Source organism: Erinaceus europaeus, chromosome 3 (assembly GCF_950295315.1).
Source record: "Erinaceus europaeus chromosome 3, mEriEur2.1, whole genome shotgun sequence".
Taxonomy (NCBI): Eukaryota; Metazoa; Chordata; class Mammalia; order Eulipotyphla; family Erinaceidae; genus Erinaceus; species Erinaceus europaeus.
In genome coordinates this window covers 71,493,549-71,513,356 of record NC_080164.1, presented here as the reverse complement: position 1 = coordinate 71,513,356, position 19,808 = coordinate 71,493,549, and the positions used below count along the sequence as shown (strand labels likewise).

Here is a 19,808-nt window from a genome sequence, read left to right as displayed (position 1 = left end):
TTGTCTGGGTCCTTTTCCTTCTGTGCTGCAGGCTGAGCTTGGGGATGCCTGGAACTGGACCTCAGCAGTCCCTCTGCTCTGTTCAGTTTTCACCCAGGCTGGGGATGACTTCATATTTGTTTTTACATTAATTGTCAATACCATTGGACACACCATCTCTTGGAGACTTAGACCAAGCAAGGTGCTACAAGTTTAATTGAATAATCAATCTCCTTTAGGCCCTATTATTAATTTATTTATTTATTTTTGCCTCCAGGGCCATAGCTGGAGGTCGGTGCCTGCACTACAAATCCACTGCTCCTGGAGGCCATCCTTTCCATTTTGTTGTTGTTGTTGTTGTTGCCATTACTGTTGTTGTTGGATAAGACAAAGAGAAACCGAGAGAGGAGGGGAAGACAGAGAGGGGGAGAGAAAGACACCTGCAGACCTGCTTTATCACCTGCGAAGCGACCCTCCTGCAGGTGGGGAGCCGAGGGCTCCAACCAGGATCCTTACTCTGGTCCTTGCATTTCGTGCCATGTGTACTTAACCCACTGCTTAACCCACTGCTACCACCCGGCCCCCAAGCCCTGTTTTTCATGAGGAAAGACGCTCAAAGAGGTTAAAGGGCTTGGAGTAATACAGTTATTTAGTAGGTGAAGGGTCCAGTTCAAATTTCAGACATATTTAGTTTGCTTATTGAGAGAGAACCAGAACTTCTTTATGTTATGCAGTGTTGGGAACTAAGACCAAGGTCTCATACAAGTCCTGTGCTTACACACTGAGCCACCTCAACAGCTACCAGACTTGTTACTTTAATCAGTACAATAATCCCTTAACCTGCAAGTAAATATTTACAGGGCATGGAGGGGCAGATGGAAGGTCAAAGAGACATCCTTGTTCCTACCAGACTCCCTAATAAAATAAGTTCTGTTTTGTCTTTAGAAAAAAACTAGTATAAAGATTCAAAACTCTGATACAGCCATCGTGTTTCCCAGCCAAAAAAAAAAAAAAAAAAATCTTTATTTTTGCATCAAGATGGCAGTAAAAATAAGCTATGAGATGTGTGGGCTTTCTCAGTTCTCTCCATGAATGAAAAAAAAAAGATTTTTTCTGAGGTACAAATATTTATACAGTATTTGTTCTATCCTGCCTGTAATAGGATAGAACAAGAAGACAACTTGCTTGATAGACAAGCAAGTTCCTTCTTGCAAATGAAGAAAGCACTATCACTTGACAAATGATGAATAAAGTCTGACTATCTCTGCAGAATTGGCCAGAAGACCTAATAACACACGTGGTTATGATTCCTTTCACAAGGGAAGAAACTGAAACCCTGAGAGATTAATTTTTATGATGGAGACTGTAAATTAGGCTGCAAGAAAAAGAAGAAAACCGAATTCATATTCAAGTGTATTCAGTTCTTTCTAGAACCCCTGCATCATTCCACCACATTTCCTTTCTTCTCACATCTTTAGAAAATGACTTTCTGGGGGTCGTGCGGTGGCGCAGTGGGTTAAGCGGATGTGGCGCAAAGCGCAGGAACCGGCGTAATGATCCCGGTTCGAGCCCCCGGCTCCCCACCTGCAGGGGAGTCGCTTCACAGGCGGTGAAGCAGGTCTGCAGGTGTCTATCTTTCTCTCCCCCTCTCTGTCTTCCCCTCCTCTCTCCATTTCTCTCTGTCCTATCTCCAACAACGAATTGCATCAACAAGGGCAATAATAATAACCACAATGAAACTACAACAAGGGCAACAAAAGGGGGGAAAATGGCCTCCAGGAGCTGTGGATTCATGGTGCAGGCACCAAGCCCAGCAATAACCCTGGAGGAGGAAAAAAAAAAAAAGAAAATGACTTTCTTTGAGTATATGAATATTAAAAGGTGTTAAAGTGGTCACAGACATTTTATAAGCAATGGCATTTGTCAGGGGAGAGAGGAAAACCAAGAAGGACAATTTTCAGTTACAAATTCAATGAATTTATTTAGATAGATTGCAGGAGTTTTCCTTGGATGCTAGTAATTGCAAAATTTAGAGCAGAAAACAGAAAAATGGCCTTCAATTGGGACTTTTTTTTTTTAACTTGTATGATGCTGCTCCACCTGGCAGCAGAAGGACAGGATTGGGAAGAAACCTAATGATACAGTTAAACCTACCACAAACCATTCACATTTTAGTTCTAGAAAGTCTAAATTTCAGTTTATTGTCCTAAGAAGGCAGGATGACAAAGAGTTTATCCTTCTACCATATAACCTGGAATTGGTTGATCATTCATCCTGACATTTCAGAGTTTGCAATCCTGACTTTTCCAACATATCTATGCTATCTGTAAACAACCAAAGGCAGTCATTTCAAATCCAGCTGAGTTCTATTTCTTTTTTCCATGATGATTTGGCACCTCTGGTACTCCATTTGTTGCTTCCCCACTCTGCAGGGTTTTTTTTTTTTTTCTTCTTCTTCTTCTGGCCTTTAGTTCACATAGTCAGTGGAAATGAGGAAGCTCTGCCTGTAACTTCACCATTCTATATTCTGTCCTCTATATTTTGTCCTCCAAAATTGCTATGTGTTGTATATTCTTTCCACAGACGTTGTCTGAGTGCCCATGATGCAAAGAGGCAGCTGGTTCCTAGCCAGGCGGTGTTCATAGGTTGGTGAGAGAAGACAGTAAGTAAAGCATCAGATAGTGCCACAAGTTCAAGTTCCTCTCATGGAGCATAGAATGGAGCTGTGGACTATAGTCTTGAAGCAGGAAAGTCTCCCTGAAGGTAACACCTGAGCCAAGAGCAGAGTAAACACAGGAAGCTAATCTCCTTTCATGAGTTTGATGGTAAGTTGGTAGTGGGGCCAGGCCTACAGCAGTTGGCTTCTAGAAATCAAGTACAAAATATTTCCACTCCAGTCCCCTTCATAAATTAGCAATTAAACTTGCATCATATATGAGTTTTTATAAATGTGTTTATTTGCTCGGGGGGGGGGTGTCTTTTTGATGTAAAAACTACAAGAAGATTCATATCAGTAGGTTCTTTCTGACTTTTAAAAATAGTTTGTGTACTAGTGAGTGGTAGGAGCCATATTGCTCTTTTTAAGAAGCCACATGAGAGCAATGTCAATTAACTCTTGTTAGCTATAGCATGTTTAGATGCAGTGTATAAACTATTTCCTTTCTACTTCTCCTCTTTTTCGTCTTCTTTTTTCATTTTTTAAAAAATTTTTTTACAGGCAGAGAGTGAAAAATATCACAACACCCAAGTTTCCTTCCATGAAGCAGTGGGGCTGGGCTGGACCTGGATGCACACATGGCAAAGCAATGCACTATTCTGTGAGCTGTGTTGCCTGCCTCTATGAAAACTACAATATTTCTGTTGTATGATTGAACAGGGCACATGAAGCCTGAGAAATTACTAAGGTAATTCTAGTAGAGCAACCACCACATTTAATTTTCACTCTTAACAGACATTAGGTTCATCCAGATGAAGGAAAGTTGAGAGATCAATTTTTTTTTGAGAGATCAATTTTTTTATTTGTAATTTCCACTCTTTCTTCCCTTTGCTCATCTCTGTATGACAGAACCCTTGAAAAATGCCTTTCCTGTTCATTTCTATAACTGTTGGGGTACATATAACTATTAGGTTATGTAAACAAAGAACTGGTTGTGTAGTTATATATTATGGAATTAAAAGACCTTATCATATCAGTGTTGTGGCCAGTGGTATTTGTATTTACACATTTGCAAAGACATTGGCAAAAATTTCAACAAAAAGAGACTCCAGCTGTCTTAATGGGAGTAGGTTCTCTTACCTGCATTGTTAGAATAGTTAGCAATGGGGAGTATGGATTGACCTGTCAATGCCCATGTTTAGTGGGTAAGCAATTACAGAAGCCAGACCTTCTACCTTCTGCATCCCACAGTGACCTTGGGTCCATACTCCCAGAGGGGTAAAGAATAGGACAGCTATCAGGGGAGGGGATGGGATATGGAGTTCTGGTGGTGGGAATTGTGTGGAGTTGTACCCCTCTTCTCCTATGGTTTTGTTAATGTCTCCTTTTTAAAATAAATTTAAAAATAAAAAATAAAAAAAAGAATAGTCAGCAATGCCTTGTGGCAGCAAATATCTCCACTAAAATTGTCCAGGAGGCTCAGAGGGATCACTCATTTCTTCAATGACTTAGCCACATCATTAAAGCTGACTCCCTGGTTTTATTATATTGGATGAATACTCAGAATACACAGTGGGAAAGAAATATGTGCCAGAGAATTGAAGAGCTTTGGGGAAATTTTTTTCTCTTCATTTTTTTCTCTGTGAATTTGGTATTTACAAAAGATGCTGGATCAACAGCCCTGGCCCTGAAATCCCTCCAAATATAAAACTCATGCAATGAGTTCAACAGTGTTACTCTATCAATATAGTCAAAGAGGATAAATACCATTATTCAAGTAATACACTCATGACTGCCAAATACCAGGCCATTTGTAGTGATAGGTATGGGACAACATAATCTATGCTGTTTTATAGCTCCAGTGTTTGTTACCCTCTTTTTTAAAACTTCCATATTATTTATTGAGAAAATTAATGATTTACAGAAGTGTTGACAGGAGCATGCAATTTCCCCAAGGTAGATGTCAGTACACTTCACTTTCCACCAGTCTGGCACCCAGCTCCACCATAGCCCTCAGTAGATAGTGGTGTAATGCAGCAGATAGGGGATCCTTTTGCCTTTTTAAAATAGAAAGTGAACACACCTTTACAAGTGGGTGTCTGTAAGATACCACAATGGCTATGCAAACAGACTTGTCATGACTGAGGGTCCCAGGTCCCCACACTACCACAAGCCAGAGTTGAGTAGTTCTCTGGTTAAAAAAATAAATGTATCAGTCAGAGTCCCCTCGGATGAGACACACACACACACACACACACACACAGAGAGAGAGAGAGAGAGAGAGAGAGAGAGAGAGAGGTTGAGATTGAAAGCAAAGAATTTGAAAAGCAAAGCAAAGAAAAACTTCCCTAGGTATTTTTGTACAAGGGGAGTAGCACACTGGAGAAAGACATGAATGGCAGGAGCAACAGAGAGCAAAGAGGCTGCAGGATGGACATTCAAGGAAACAACTGCTTTGGGGTGGACATACTGGTTTGCGCCTGTTGGTACAACACTAGAGAATGTTGATGCCCCTTCTGGAGCCACAACAGGGTGCTGTCTCAGCTGGAGTGGCTGGAGGCAAGAGGGTCCCGTCCCCCCCCCCCCCCCCCCCCCGCTGATCTCACAGCTGTTGCTGCTAACTAAATCTAGCAACTGCCATCCTGCTGGAAGAAGCAGGAATCTTCTCTCCTTCCCCTGCCTTCAGCTCTACCACTAGTGCTTCCTGTTGGCAAGCTAACTGAAAGTCAGTTCCCAGGCCGAGTCTCCATGGAGCCCCAGAACTGTTGCTAGTTCACTTCTGACCTTAGCTTGAGAGAACTGTGGATAGAAAGGCAGCATGTTTGAAAGTCCAGTGCTTTATCCACTGCGCCACCTCCCGGACCACAGGTCCAAGAAGGATTCAGAGGACCTAGTGGGGGTTGTATTGTTATATGGGAAACTGGGGAATGTTATGCATGTACAAACTATTGTACTTACTGTTGAATGTAAAACATTAATTCCCCAATAAAAAAAAAGAAAAAGAAAAAAAGGAAAGGCAGCATGTGAGACTAGAGACAAAGTGTCAATAACTAACCCAGTGACAGAATAAAGCACCATTCTAAGCATTCTTTTTTTTAAAATTTATTTATTGGGGAATTAATGTTTTACATTCAACAGTAAATACAATAGTTTGTACATGCATAACATTCCCCAGTTTCCCATATAACAATACAACCCCCACTAGGTCCTCTGAATCTTTCTTGGACCTGTATTCTCCCCACCCACCCACACCCACCCCAGAGTCTTTTACTTTGGTGCGATACGCCAATTCCATTTCAGGTTCTACTTGTGTTTTCTTTTCTGATCTTGTTTTTCAACTTCTGCCTGAGAGTGAGATCATCCCATATTCATCCTTCTGTTTCTGACTTATTTCACTTAACATGAATTTTTCAAGGTCCATCCAAGATCAGCTGAAAACGGTGTATTCTAAGCATTCTTAAAGTGGTACCAGAAACTTATCCTTGAATATAAAGTCATGGAAGATTGTAGATTAACTCTTTCCTCTCCTCTCCACTGAGACTAACTCATGCAAATGCTATGAAGCACCTTTTACATTCCCAGCACACTTTACCCTGCCCCACCAAGGAAAGAGAGAGACAGGCTGGGAGTATGAATCGACCTGTCAATGCCCATGTTCAGCGGGGAAGCAATTACAGAAGCCAGACCTTCAACCTTCTGCATCCCACAATGACCCTGGGTCCATACTCCCACAGGGTTAAAGAATAGGAAAGCTATCGGGAGGGATGGGATACGGAATTTTGATGGTGGGAATTGTTCCCCTCTTATCCTATGGTCTTGTCAGTGTTTCTATTTAAAAAAAATAAATTGAGAGAGAGAGAGACCCTTCCCAAATCTTGTGGCAGCCATGTGTCTCAACAACAGCACTAGAAAGGAGACTTAACTACCACACAGGGATGCTATATTGAGCTCCTAACTCATGATAAGTAGTTTGAAAGACACGGGATTGTCATATGAGGTCTCAGCTTTGAAGGCGTTCACAGTCTGCTTGGAGCAACAAGTCATGCCCTCTTCATCTCATGCTTGCTCAACCTTAGAGCCTCTACCCTTCAGGCGAAACTAATGTCATCCTCAATCACACCCTTCACAGAGGAGCACGCACAGCTGCCTCTAGCAAACTCATTCCCTATCCCCACTCCACTTTTAACCCTTAAAATTCAACTCATCAGCTCAGTGACTTGCCAGCCAGGGGGGACAACCTTACTCTCCTAAAACTCTTACAGTAGATTTAGCCCATTGTGGTATCACTGAGTAGCCAAGGTTGTGGTAGAGGAAAGGCAAGTTTTAGCATCTCTTAGCCTTTGGAGAGTTTGGGCCAGACCTGGGGCAGCTGAAAACCCCCAGCTACCAGCAACACAGAAAGTCATGTTGTACAGCTTTTTTCACTTAAAATATTTTATTTTAAGTGAAAAAAGCTGGGCAGCATCTTGGATGGAGCTTGAAAAAGTCATGTTAAGTGAAATAAGTCAGAAACAGAAGGATGAATATGGGATGATCTCACTCTCAGGCAGAAGTTGAAAAATAAGATCAGAAGAGAAAACACAAGTAGAACCTGAACTGGAGTTGGAGTATTGCACCAAAGTAAAAGACTCTGGGGTGGGTGGGTGGGAGAGACTACAGGTCCTGGAACAGTATGACAGAGGACCTAGTGGGGGTTGTATTGTTATGTGGAAAACTGAGGAATTTTATGCATGTGCAAACTATTGTATTTACTGTCAACTATAAAACTAATCCCCCAATAAAGAAATTTAAAAAAAAAGAAAAAGAAAAAAGCTGGGCAGCCCCAGTGTAGTCATCTGCTGCCTTACACACCTCATTCATTCAGTAGTTATGCTGCTTGACTGTCTTATTTATTGATATTTTGCAAGCACAAGGGAGCCTCTCTGCAAGTATTCATTTACTAAATGAAGGAGGACTGTGTGAAAGTCAGCATACTTATTTGGAGGCTTGAAGAACAGGATCTGGGTAGATGTTCATGATGCCTGGACAGGAGGAAGTAAACAGAAGCTTAGTGGGAAATACAGTAACTCATGAAAATTGCAGAATTTGGACCTCAGGTTCCAGTAAGAGAAAAATACTGAAGACTTCTGAAGAGAAAAGCAATGTTATATTAAAGATATTCAAGGGTAGGAGTGTCCTAATGTCACTGATACCAGCTAGAGAATTGCTGTAAAACTTGGGGGGGGGAGCGGGGAAGAGTGGCTGGGGGAATTGAGTTTGCACATCTGGGGTTCCCAGCTGGAATCCTAGCACCACCTGTAGTAGGGTGTGCTTTGACTTGTCTCTTTCTCTCACATGTAATAAATAAAATAAATCACTCAAAAAAACCTAATCATTGGGGGCCTGGTGGTAGCGCAGCAGGTTAAGCACAGGTGGCACAAAGCAAGTGCAAAGACCGGCCTAAGGATCCTGGTTTGAGCCCCCAGCTCCCCATCTGCAGGGGGTTCACTTCACAAGCGGTGAAGCAGGTCTGCAGGTGTCTATCTTTCTCTCTCCCTCTCCTCTCTCGATTTCTTTTTGTCCTATCCAACAATAATGACAGCAATAGCAACAATGATAATAACAACAACAACGATAAATAACAAGGGCAACAAAAGGGGAAAAATAGCCTCTGGGAGCAGTGGATTCCTAGTGCAGGCAATGAACCACAACAATAACCATAGAGGCAAAAAAAAAAAAAAAAAAAGACTATCAGGAAATCAGGTGGTGGTACTACTGGTTGAGCACACACATTACTATATTATTATATACAAGGACCTGAGTTTGAGCCCCTGCTCCCCACCTGCTGAGGGGCTGCTTCATGAGTGGTAAAGCGGGTCTGCAGATGTCTTTCTCTTTCCCTCTTTATCTCTCTCCTCACATTTCTCTCTGTCTTACCTAATAAAAAAGGAGGGGAAAGAAAGGGTGGGAAGCTGAGAGAACTACTTTAGGAGAGGTCTGAAAACCTAAACACAGCTGAGTTACAAATACAGAAGTCTCCGTCTAGACTCTGGAATCTAGAGGAACCGCAGTCTTGTGCAAACTAGGCCCCTGTTCCTATTTCTCTGGGTCTCCAAGCTGGGTTCAAAGTCCTGAGCCAGCCTCTAGCTCATCAGCCAATGCAGCTTCCCTCAGGAGTTGATTATTTTCCACCAGCTGAATAGTTGCCCCAGCCTTTCATTACCAAGAACCTTTTGCTTCTGTTGGGTTTCTTCCTAGGAATTCCATGTCATCTGACATATTTGTATACCAAGCAAGCTACAATTTTCAGTAATTAAATGAGACATAAGATATAGACAATGAAAGGTTCTGATTCACAGCTATGAAAAATGGTCCAGTCAAAGCTGACCATTTACAGACTAGCTAGTGTCCCAGGATACAGGGCTCTGGCACTTGGAGCCTCCATGTACATATGAATATATATTCCCCTCTACGGCTTATATTATGTTCTCTGTTATTTCACAATCCTGCCACTTGTTGAAAAATTAATAGGAAGTTAGTTATACTTATTTTCATCCTGAAACTTGAATTTTCAAAAAATATTTTTTAATTTTATTTTTCTAGTGAGAGATAGATAAAGAAAGATAAGATACACTGGAGAGAGTGAGAGGCTTATGGTGGTCAATTGGGGATTGAACCTGGGACCTTGGAGCCCCAGGCATGAATATCTTTTGCATAACCATTATGCTGTTTCCCCAGCCCAAGAAACTTGAGATAAGATCACTGAGCATGGGTAGAGAGGACAGAGAGGCTAAATTTCCAAATGTAACCAGTCAGTCACTGATCCTGAAAGGCAGAGGTGTAATATCCATGCAACATTGATATAGATTCTAAGACTACTATATAAAGGGCCAAATGGTTTCTTTCTAATACTGATGTCATAATTCCCTCATCCCATTTACTTCCCCAAATCCAAAATAGTACAAAATAATGAGATCATGCAGATATTGATAAATCCTCTTGGATTTCAACATTCACTGGAATTGCCTGTTTGATTTTATTTTTGTCAGTTATCTCATTTTCCAACCAGAATCCTATCTCACTAGCACATTTATGCTGTCATTCATCAGTAACAGAGGGTAGTAGAAGTATTGGTGGTTAAATTCTGAAAATTCTAGCAGGAGATTTTGGCACCGTGGACTTATAATGAAAATAAATAAATAAATAAAATAGAAGGACTGCTCCCAGCTAATGGAAAAATAAATTGGAATTGTATTGGAAAAGTGCCTAAAAGAGCTTGAATCAAATGAGAATTGAATTTCTATTATAAAAATCTGATAAGAATAAAAAAGTGCTGCCTCCAATTACCTAATGGTCCTTATAACTTGTTTCATTGCCCACCTGTGAAGAGACTTTTATTGCCCTGCAGTGTCTGTCAAATGCTTTTGGAATTGTGAATGTACCTGCTAAACCTGAAATAATTTCTGTTTTCAAGTGTTAATTTCTTCATCTTCCAAACACTAAAGGAAAAGTCACCATTTTAGCCTCTGCAGAGAACTGTTAGGAAGATTATTCCTCGTGAATTTTCGCACTTGCTAACTTAACTATAAAATTCAATTATCATATTTCTTTCCTGTCCAACAAATATTATATTGAGCTTTTTCTGTATTCTGAGTACAAAGCACCTTGTAGCACACACAACTGAACACAGCTTTTCAATTTGTCTGGATCTCAGGGCAAAGATAGGAGTACAACAAAAGAGATCGGGATTGGGGTAGGGTTTTTTGTTTGTTTGGTTGGTTGGTTTACTTGTTTTTGTTTTTGAGGGGGGGAAATTCTGAGGGCAGTCTTCAGTGCTAGCATAAGAATTTTGGACTTCAAAGGATATAAACACACTAATTGGGAGGATGGTTATACCACTCTGTTAACAATAGCCAACATATGGAATCAGCCTAAATGTCCATTGACAGACAACTGGATAAAGAAGTTATGGGAGGGCAGGAGTATACAGAATAATGGTAGATAGCATAATCATGCCTGAAGTTCCAAAGTCCCAGGTTCAATCCCTGCATTACCATAAACCAGAGCTGAACAGTGCTCTGAAAAAAAAAAAAAAGTTCTGGGAGGTGAGGTTGTGCACTTGGTAGAGGACACAATACCAAATGTAAGGACCTGGGTTCAAATCCCCCATTCCCACCTGCTGAGAGTACACTGTGAGTTGTGAAGCAGTGCTGCAGGCATCTCTCTTTCGCTTTCTTTATCTCCCCTTCCCACCCCCTCTATCTCTAAAACAAATAAATAAAAAGGGGGAAATGGCCATTGGAATCAGTGGATTGTTTTTTTGTACCATAGTTTATTCATTCATCACCTGATGGACATCTGGGCTGTTTTCACTCTTTGGCTACTGTGAATAACGCCGTGTGTGTGTGTGTGTGTGTGTGTGTGTGTGTGTGTGTGTGTGTGTGTGTGTGTGTGTGTCTTTTCAATTCTCTACAGTACAAGAGTGGAATGGCTGGTTCTGATGGCAATTCCATGTTCAACATTTCTAGGTACATAATTATTATTTGATAGGACAGGGACATTGACAAAAGAGGGGCCATAGAAAGAGAAGCATCTACAGCCCCACTTCACTAATTGTGAAGCCCCCTTAGATCCCCCATAGGTGAGGTGTGGGGGCTTGAGCCCAGGTCTTTGCAAATGGCAATGTGCACACTCAACCCACTGGAAGCAGTGGATTTTTCATGTACTCACTGAGTCCCATTGATAACTCTGGTGGCAATTAAACAACAATAATAATTTTAAAAGAATGTATAGGATATATATTTAATAGAATAGTACTCAACCACTAAAACGGTGATATTGGAGCATTTGGGACAAAATAGATGGAAAAAAGTGATATACTAAATAAGTAAAGAAGTGAGAGATAACTATTGGTTAAATTAAAGATAAGTAACAGAACTCTCAGACTCTGTGAAACTGTCTGCATGAGAGTGCAGGGGCACAGAAGCTTTAGTGGTGGGTATGCTGAATTGCACACACACATACACAGAGATGTGAAACTATATTCTTGTATCTTATAATTTTGTAAACCTCAGCAGTTCTGATTTAGATCTGCTGAGTGAACAAGTGAGAGGAGGAGGGGGAAAGTGGCATTGGGGTTTTGGGCCCCGTGATGAGACTGTTAATAGCATTTCAAAACAAATGAAGATCACAGGAAAGAGACAGATGTTCAGGAGAAAGATGACTTTGGTTTTGGTTCTGTTGGGCTCAAGGTGTTAAAGGGTGTGGAGATGTGAATCTTTAGCAAGTGGGGGAAGAAAATCAACATTTATGGGAAAAATCGAAATGCAAAGGAATGGGAAGCCATGGGGTAAACCCTAAACTGTCACCCAGATAAAGGTTATTTCGGTGCCGCCGTGTGAGTAAAAGGCCACAGTGGTTGGTAGCATTTTTCTCAGTAATCAGCACTGCTGTGGTCAGGCTGCAGATTTGCATATTCACTGTTCCTATGAGTTGCGCTGATTCATTTGATTATCTGAACCAAAACTACTACTTGTTATGTGAGTAGTTGCTAATGGGGATTTAAAATTCTTGGGAGTATACAACACACTATAGAGGTTAACATGGAGGGGCCGGGTGGTTATGCACCTGCTTGAATGCACATGTTATAGTGCACAAAGACCGGAATTCGAGTTTCTCGTCCCTATCAGCAGGAGGAAAGCTTTGTAAGCGGTGAAGCAGTGCTACAGGTGTCTCTCTGTCTCTCTTCCTTTCTATCTCCCCTTTCCCTCTAGATTTCTGACTGTCTCTATCAAAAAAATAAAGATTGGTCCTAGTGGGGGTGTATTGTTATATGGAAAACTGGGAAATGTTATTTATGTACAAACTATTGTAGTTACTGTCGAATGTAAAACATTAATTCCCCAATAGAGAAATTAATATATATACTAAAAATAATAATAAAATAAATAAAAATGAAAAATAAAGATTGGTCCAACCTCTGTGGAGAACAGTCTGGAGAACTCTCAGAAGACTAGAAATGGACCTACCCTATGATCCTGCAATTCCTTTCCTGGGGATATATCTGAAGGAGGCCAACATACCCATCCAAAAAGATCTGTGTACACATATGCTCATAGCAGCACAATTTGTAATAGCCAAAACCTGGAAGCAACCCAGGTGTCCAACAACAGATGAGTGACTGAGCAAGTTGTGGTATATATACACAATGGAAGACTACTCAGCTATTAAAAACGATGACTTAAAAAAACCCCAGAAAACGGTGACTTCACCATTTTCAGCCAATCTTGGATGGACCTTGAAATATTCATGTTAAGTGAAATAAGTCAGAAACAGAAGGATGACTATGGGATGATCTCACTCTCAGGCAGAAGTTGAAAAACAGGATCAGAAGAGAAAACACAAGTAGAACCTGAACTGGAATTGGTGTATTGCACCAAAGCAAAAGATTCTGAGGTGGGTGGGGAGGAGAATACAGGTCCAAAAAGGATGACAGAGGACCTAGTGGGGGTTGTATTGTTATATGGAAAACTGGGGAATGTTATGCATGTACAAACTATTGTACTCACTGTCAAATGTAAAACATTAATTTCCCAATAAAGAAATTAAAAAATAAAAGATCCCATTAAAGAGAGATTTAAAAGGAAAAAAAGGAAAAAAGACAAAAATAATAAAGATAAAAATAGTTTTAAAAGAGAGAGGCTAATATGGTGACTATAAGGAATGGAGAATGTTAATCCAGGACTAAAACCTTCTCCAGAGCAGAGATTTTTCTAGGGAACTAAAATTTAATCAACTAAATCAAATGTGTTATATTGAGATCCAGATTTCATGAGGTCGATTTATATTTATTTTATCTAGTTCCATAACCTTAACATGTTGTTTTAGCGAATACATAGCCTCATGATTTTTAGGACAGTATAAACATAAAGATGTTTGCTTAAGGAGGTGGTGCTGTAGGTGAACTCACACCTAAACTAGATTGCTTCAAGATGTGAGCAATTGGGAGTCGGGTAGTAGCACAGTGGGTAAGGATCCCGGTTCGAGCCCCCAGCTCCCCACAACAAGGGAGTCACTTCACAAGCAGTGAAGCAGGTCTGCAGGTGTCTATCTTTCTCTCCCCATCTCTGTCTTCCCCTCCTCTCTCCATTTCTCTCTGTCCTATCCCACAATGACGACATCAATAACAACAACAATAAAACAACAAGGGCAACAAAAGAGAATAAATAAATAAATATTTTTTTAAAAAAGATGTGAGCAATCACAAGTGGTGGAGCAGTGGTGTGGTCTCTCCTTTCTCTGTTCCTTTCCCTCTTCAGCTCAATCTCCTGTCTCTCACCTTCTAATAGAAAAGAAAAAAGAAGAAGAAGAAGAAAACAGAGTCTGATGGAGCAATGGAATCACATGGGTGCAAAGCCCTGCTTACCAAAAAAGCAGTATTTTATATAAAGTGATTAAATTATAATCATTCCTATCACTGTATACCTTATAGTTCTTGCTTTTGCTTCATCTTGGCTTATCAGTTTTATAGATCAATGAATCTTCCATTAGAGATTTAGAAACTCTTACTCAGTTCAATATTATCAATATTATGCTTTTTTGTTAGTGATTTAATACTGATTCACAAAATTATAAGATAACATGGATATAATCCACACCTTTCCCACCACCAGTGTTCTGTGTCCCCATCCCCTCCACTGGAAATGCCATTAGTTCTCCCAAGATCACAGATATGGGTCGACTATTGTTTCTATAACTATCTGTCTATATTTATATATATTTGCACATTTTTTATGATCCTGCTTTCTCTTCCTGAAACCTGGATCTTATTATAATCCATTTGATTTAGCTGATTAAATTTTAGTTCCCTGGAAAATCTCTGTTCTGGAGAAGTTTTTAGTCCTCAGTTATCATTCTCCTTATAGTCACCATGTTAACCTCTCTAGTGTTGTGTAAGAATTTTAAACATCCATTAGCAACTACTCACGTAACAAGTAGTAGTTTAGGTTCAGATCATCAAATGAATCAGCACAACTCATAGGGACAGTGACAATGCAAATCTGCAGCCTGACAGCAGTGCTGGTTACTGAGAATAATGCTACCAACCACTGTGGCCTTTTGCTCACACAGCTTCACTGAAATGACCTTTTTACCCTTTCTACTTCTGAATCTCTCTCTCTCTCTCTCTTTTCTTTTTTCTCTGGGTCCTGATGGAATTGGAGTTCAGAGCCCTCTGGTCATCTCCCCCTAGCATTTACTCCTCTGGGAGTATGGGGCAAAATTCTTTTTTTTTTTTTAGACAATATATGATTTTATTAATAAATAGTGTGAAAGCATCAATGATAACTGTTTAAACATTACATTCTTAACATCTAAGTCTTGGCTTTAATGTTGTGCATATTGGCTTCTATGGCACTGCAAGTAAACACATGAAAGCCTTTCCCATTTCCATGCATAATATTCAGCTATTATCACCATTTACATAGTATTATAGACAAGGTAACCTCTGCAATAGTTATATTCACGTGGACAGCCATAATTAAATGACTATGAAATCAAGCAAGAAGTAGACTATGTTCAATATGCTCTAGATGCCAGGCTGAAATGTTTAATATTATTTAGAATTTATTTTTCTTTAATGGGACATCTTTGAACATATGAACGCTTAAGTGAAAACTGAAGAATGTGTTCTTTGACCCTAATAACAAAATTAACACAAAAGAAGGTGTTTGACTCTTCCTCTCAGTGAAACAATGCTTTCGCTCATAATTGTTCTTTCCCGGCATCAATCACTTCCTTTGGATTTTTTTTTTTGGCCTCCAGGGTTATTGCCAGGGCTCAGTGCCTGCACCAGGAATCCACTGCTCCTGGAGACCATTTATTTCCCCTTTTGTTGCCCTTGTTGTTTTATCATTGTTGTGGTTATTATTGTTGTTGTTGCTGTCATTGGATAGGGCAGAGAAAAATCGAGAGAGGAGGGGAAAACAAGAGAAGGGGAGAGAAAGATAGATACCCTAAGACGTGCTTCACTGCCTGTGAAGGGACTCCCCTGCAGGTGGGGAGCCAGAGGCTCTAACTGGGATTCTTATGCAGGTCCTTGAGCTCCACCCCACATGCGCTTAACCTGTTGTGCTACCACCAGACTCCCACTTCCTTTGTTATTAATGAAAATGCAAGCAAGTTCAAAGTCAGAAAGTCTGTCTTCAAGGGAAAGTTATAAAATTTAAAAAGAGTGGCTATTATTTTTTAAAAGTCAGATTTCAGCCACACTAATGACATCAAGTAAATTTCTCAGTACCCACAAAGTATATTTCTGTGAGTTCTCTATGATGTGCAGATTTATTTTCCTTAAGAAGTAAAATGAAGTTTGAATAGTACAGTCTGTGGTGTGGTGACATCAGCAACTGCCAATTCTTGCCTGTCAACAAGTCCCAATTCTTTCAATGTCTTGGAGAGATTTGGTCTTGTTCTTTCTTCAGTAGAAGTTACCGACTATAAGTAAAGTGTCCTATTCTTCCCATTTAATGTGGCTGTGATGGCTGGAGATTTCATCTGCAGAGAAGCACTATTGGTTAGGTAATCTAAAACTTCCTGCAGTTTAGCTGGTGAAGAAAACTGAATATTTTGAGGAAGCTGGCTACAGGCTGGGCAGTTTTCCTTTCTCTCTGCTCCATCTACATCATTAAATACCAAGTAATTATTAAGGGGAATATATGCACTTGTGGCTATTTTAAAAACCTCAGTGGCACAGACAGCTGCAATGACAGCATTTGTGGAAGCTACTGCAGGTATGATTCGTTTTACTACACCCTGAGTGAGTCTATATGTAACTCCTCTAATGTTATATTGTGATGCTCTTTCTAGTGATTTTTGAAAAATCCACTGAATATGATCAGGATCATCTCCATCTAATGGAACCCCTTCTCCAAATGGTTGCTCCTTAGGCCACTGCAATATCCTTACATACTCAATACAGTGTTCTGGTAGTCTGGGCATAGATGCAATGGTGCACATGGGAAAATTAACATGTGGCGGATATAGTTCCAGTGTGCATTCAGTGCAAGCAGTCATTCCAGGCTGAATCACTCAGTCATTTCCTTTAAAACCTTACGTCCCCCAGTCTATCAAAGGGACAATGGAGCTTGGATCTAATACATCATCTTCATAATTTAGAAGAGATATCAACATGCCATTTATCCACCTTCTGGCAATGATAGAGCCCAGCCCACATGCTATTAAATGGAACTGTTGATAGAAATTATCATTAAAATCCTGAATCTTGTTGAAATGTGGAACTATGTTGCAATTAGAAATTCTGTCATTTAGAAATTCTGCAGCAACTTCTGCTTTAAGTCTTCCAACATCTTTGGGCCTAAATAAATACTGCCTATTTAAATTGGAAACATCTATAGTGTCCATGTCTATAACATGAATTTGTCTAAACCCAGATAATGCCAGATTTTTCAGGAGCTCACATCCTAAGCCGCCTGCTCCAATGACTAGAACTTTACAAGTCTCTAACAAAAACTGGAGAGATTTAGTGCTGGGTTCGAAATCAGGGTGTGTGAAGGGTCCAGATAGTTCGAGGAACGTCTTTACATGGTTCCAGTGACCATCCCCGTCTCCAGTGTCCCCACACCTACCATCAACAGCCATTTTCTCAGCCAACAGCTCCTCTATTCTCCTTTTCTTCTCCAGCTCCTCACCATCCACCATAGTGTACTCCACTTCTTCCCAGGTGCCCCCATAGCGGATAGGGCCTATGGTGCAGAGTGGGGCCTCTGGAGCAAAATTCTTTATGGGGTGCAGAAGGTGGAAGGTCTGGCTTCTGTAACTGCCTCTCCACTGCACATGGGCATTGGCAGCTTGATCCATACCCCCAGCCTGTTTCTATCTTTCCCTAGTGGTGTATGGGTCTGGGAAGGTGGGGTTCCAGGACACATTGGTGAAATTGTCTGCCTAAGGAATTCAGAATAAAATTGTAATAGCATCTGCAACTTGGTGGCTATGGGTTAGTGAGTTTCTGGAGAGGCCCGGGTTGTATTTTGTAGAGTTTCTGGGTGATTTTTTTTATTTTTATTTTTTTTTCTAGTTTATCAGGAGCGAGATCTGAAACAGCTCCTACTCCATAGCCACGACTCCAGAAGTCCCTGAGCATGGCTTCTTCTCAATATTATGATTGTAACAGTTTAAGATCATAATCTGGGGCCCAGGAGGTGACTCACTTGATAAAACACATACATTACTATGCACAAGGACCTGGTTTAAAGCCTCCAGACCCTACCTGCAAAGGGGAAGCTTCATGAGCAGTGGAGCAGTACTGCAGGTATCTCTCCTCTATCCCTCCCTCTTTCTTCCTATCTATCTTTTTCTCACCCCAAATTTTAAAAAAAGTAGTTGCAGGTTAGAGAAACAGCTCTACTTGAATAGTGTTCTGTTTTGCTATGTGTGCAACCTAGGTTCAAGCACCCCCTGCCCCCACAGTGGGATCTCATGCTTAAAGGTCCAAAGTTTCATCCATTGTTCTAGCTCTTGGACCACATTGCATGTGTTTCCTTTCCGTATCTTCAAAACACATTCTGTTTTCATACATGGTTGTCTTTCATTCTTCATATTTCTAGTAGTTTATATATATATTAGAGACAGGGTGGGTGGGGAGGGAGAACCAGAGCATTACTTTGGTACATGTGATGCTGAGGATTGAACTCAAGACTTCAATTGTGAGAGTACTGTACCACCTCCTAAGCTACTTAATTAGAATTCTTAACATCTAGAACCCTTAATCCCTAGTGAAAATAAAAATTAGGCTATTGAAGACTGTCAGGTTTACAAATGCACTTTATAATTTCTGTAGGTATATCTATCCTCGTTGTAAATCTGGATACAAGATAAACTTACCCTCAAATTCCAGAATCAACAGGAAAAGAGTGAATTCATGGGCTCTGAGGTGTCAGTTCCTGGTTGATTCTTTGGACCCTGATCTAAAAACTTCAAAAGTTTCAAAATAAGATTATTGAAGTAGTTACTAACTAATTACTAACATTTACTAATGTTTAGTGTGCATATGCCAAAAAGACAGTTTGCAAACTTGAAGCAATCAAACCAGATCACAAAATGAAGCTCAGGTGTATATTATTATAAAGCAGTTTATATAATGAAAAGCAGTGACATTTTATTCTTTACCATGGTTGATTGTAATGTTGGGCAATTTTTAAATGATAGGGAATTGAACTGTGGTTACTTCATATCAGTCTTGGGAAACAGTTTAAGTTTTGTATATAATTTCCAGAAACATAAACAAGAAATAACCCAGGCCAAATGGTCTCATAAAATAAGTTAAATTAAGCTTTGTTGGTATGACTTAACTGGGTTTTTCTTCTTGGAAATTAAAGTTGGTCTGTGTATTTTGACACTTATACCTCTACAATTTTTCTATAATTGCAAATAAGGATGAAGTAAGAGTAACATGACTAGTATTACCTTAACAAAAACACTTTACCAGGCATCATAGTAGAAACTCTATAAATAATAATTATGAACATAATTAATTACATATGTATAAGCATATAATTATATTCAAAGTATGTTTAGTTTATGTATGACATGTAGAGGATTATACATAATTATATAATTAATTATAAAGATTGACTTAATTTTAGAAGGGCTCTAAAAGATTGAGACTCTCACTGTGCTTGTTTTTCATATGTGTAAACTGAAACATTAAACATTTTATAACTTGTTTAAAAATCGCATAATTAGGAAACAATTGAGCTGGGATTCAGTCCAGGTAATTTGTCTTCTTAGTCATTTATGCTGGCCACCCTCAAACATTGCCAAAGTATAAATGGGGTGTTAAGAATTTTGCAGAAACTAAGCTTTCAAATACTCATTTTATTTATACACAGACTTACTGGAGAGAGTGACACAGACTGTTCTGCATCAGTTGGTTAAGACAAACAGTTATATAAGAGAAAGAAAAGAAATCTCCCAGTATTATAAATCCAGAATTGAGGACTCCTGAAATTAAGAAGAGTCTTTTTGGCTCTCTGCTCAAGTATCTTCTTTTACATAAAAATTAACCTCCAGAGCACCAGAATGGTTCAGGTGAAGATCACCGGCTAAGGACTTAATGAGACCAGACTCAAAACTCCTGAGTTTTCCCACTGCACCCAAAGGAGTTGGGGGTGGAGGAGAA

At 39.9% G+C, this 19,808-nt stretch overlaps 1 pseudogene; it reads right to left on the bottom strand.

The window, feature by feature from the left end:
• Positions 1–15,931: 15,931 nt before the first annotated feature.
• On the bottom strand, positions 15,932–17,329 carry LOC103112423 (NEDD8-activating enzyme E1 catalytic subunit-like; annotated as a pseudogene).
• Between the last annotated feature and the right edge of the window lie 2,479 nt (positions 17,330–19,808).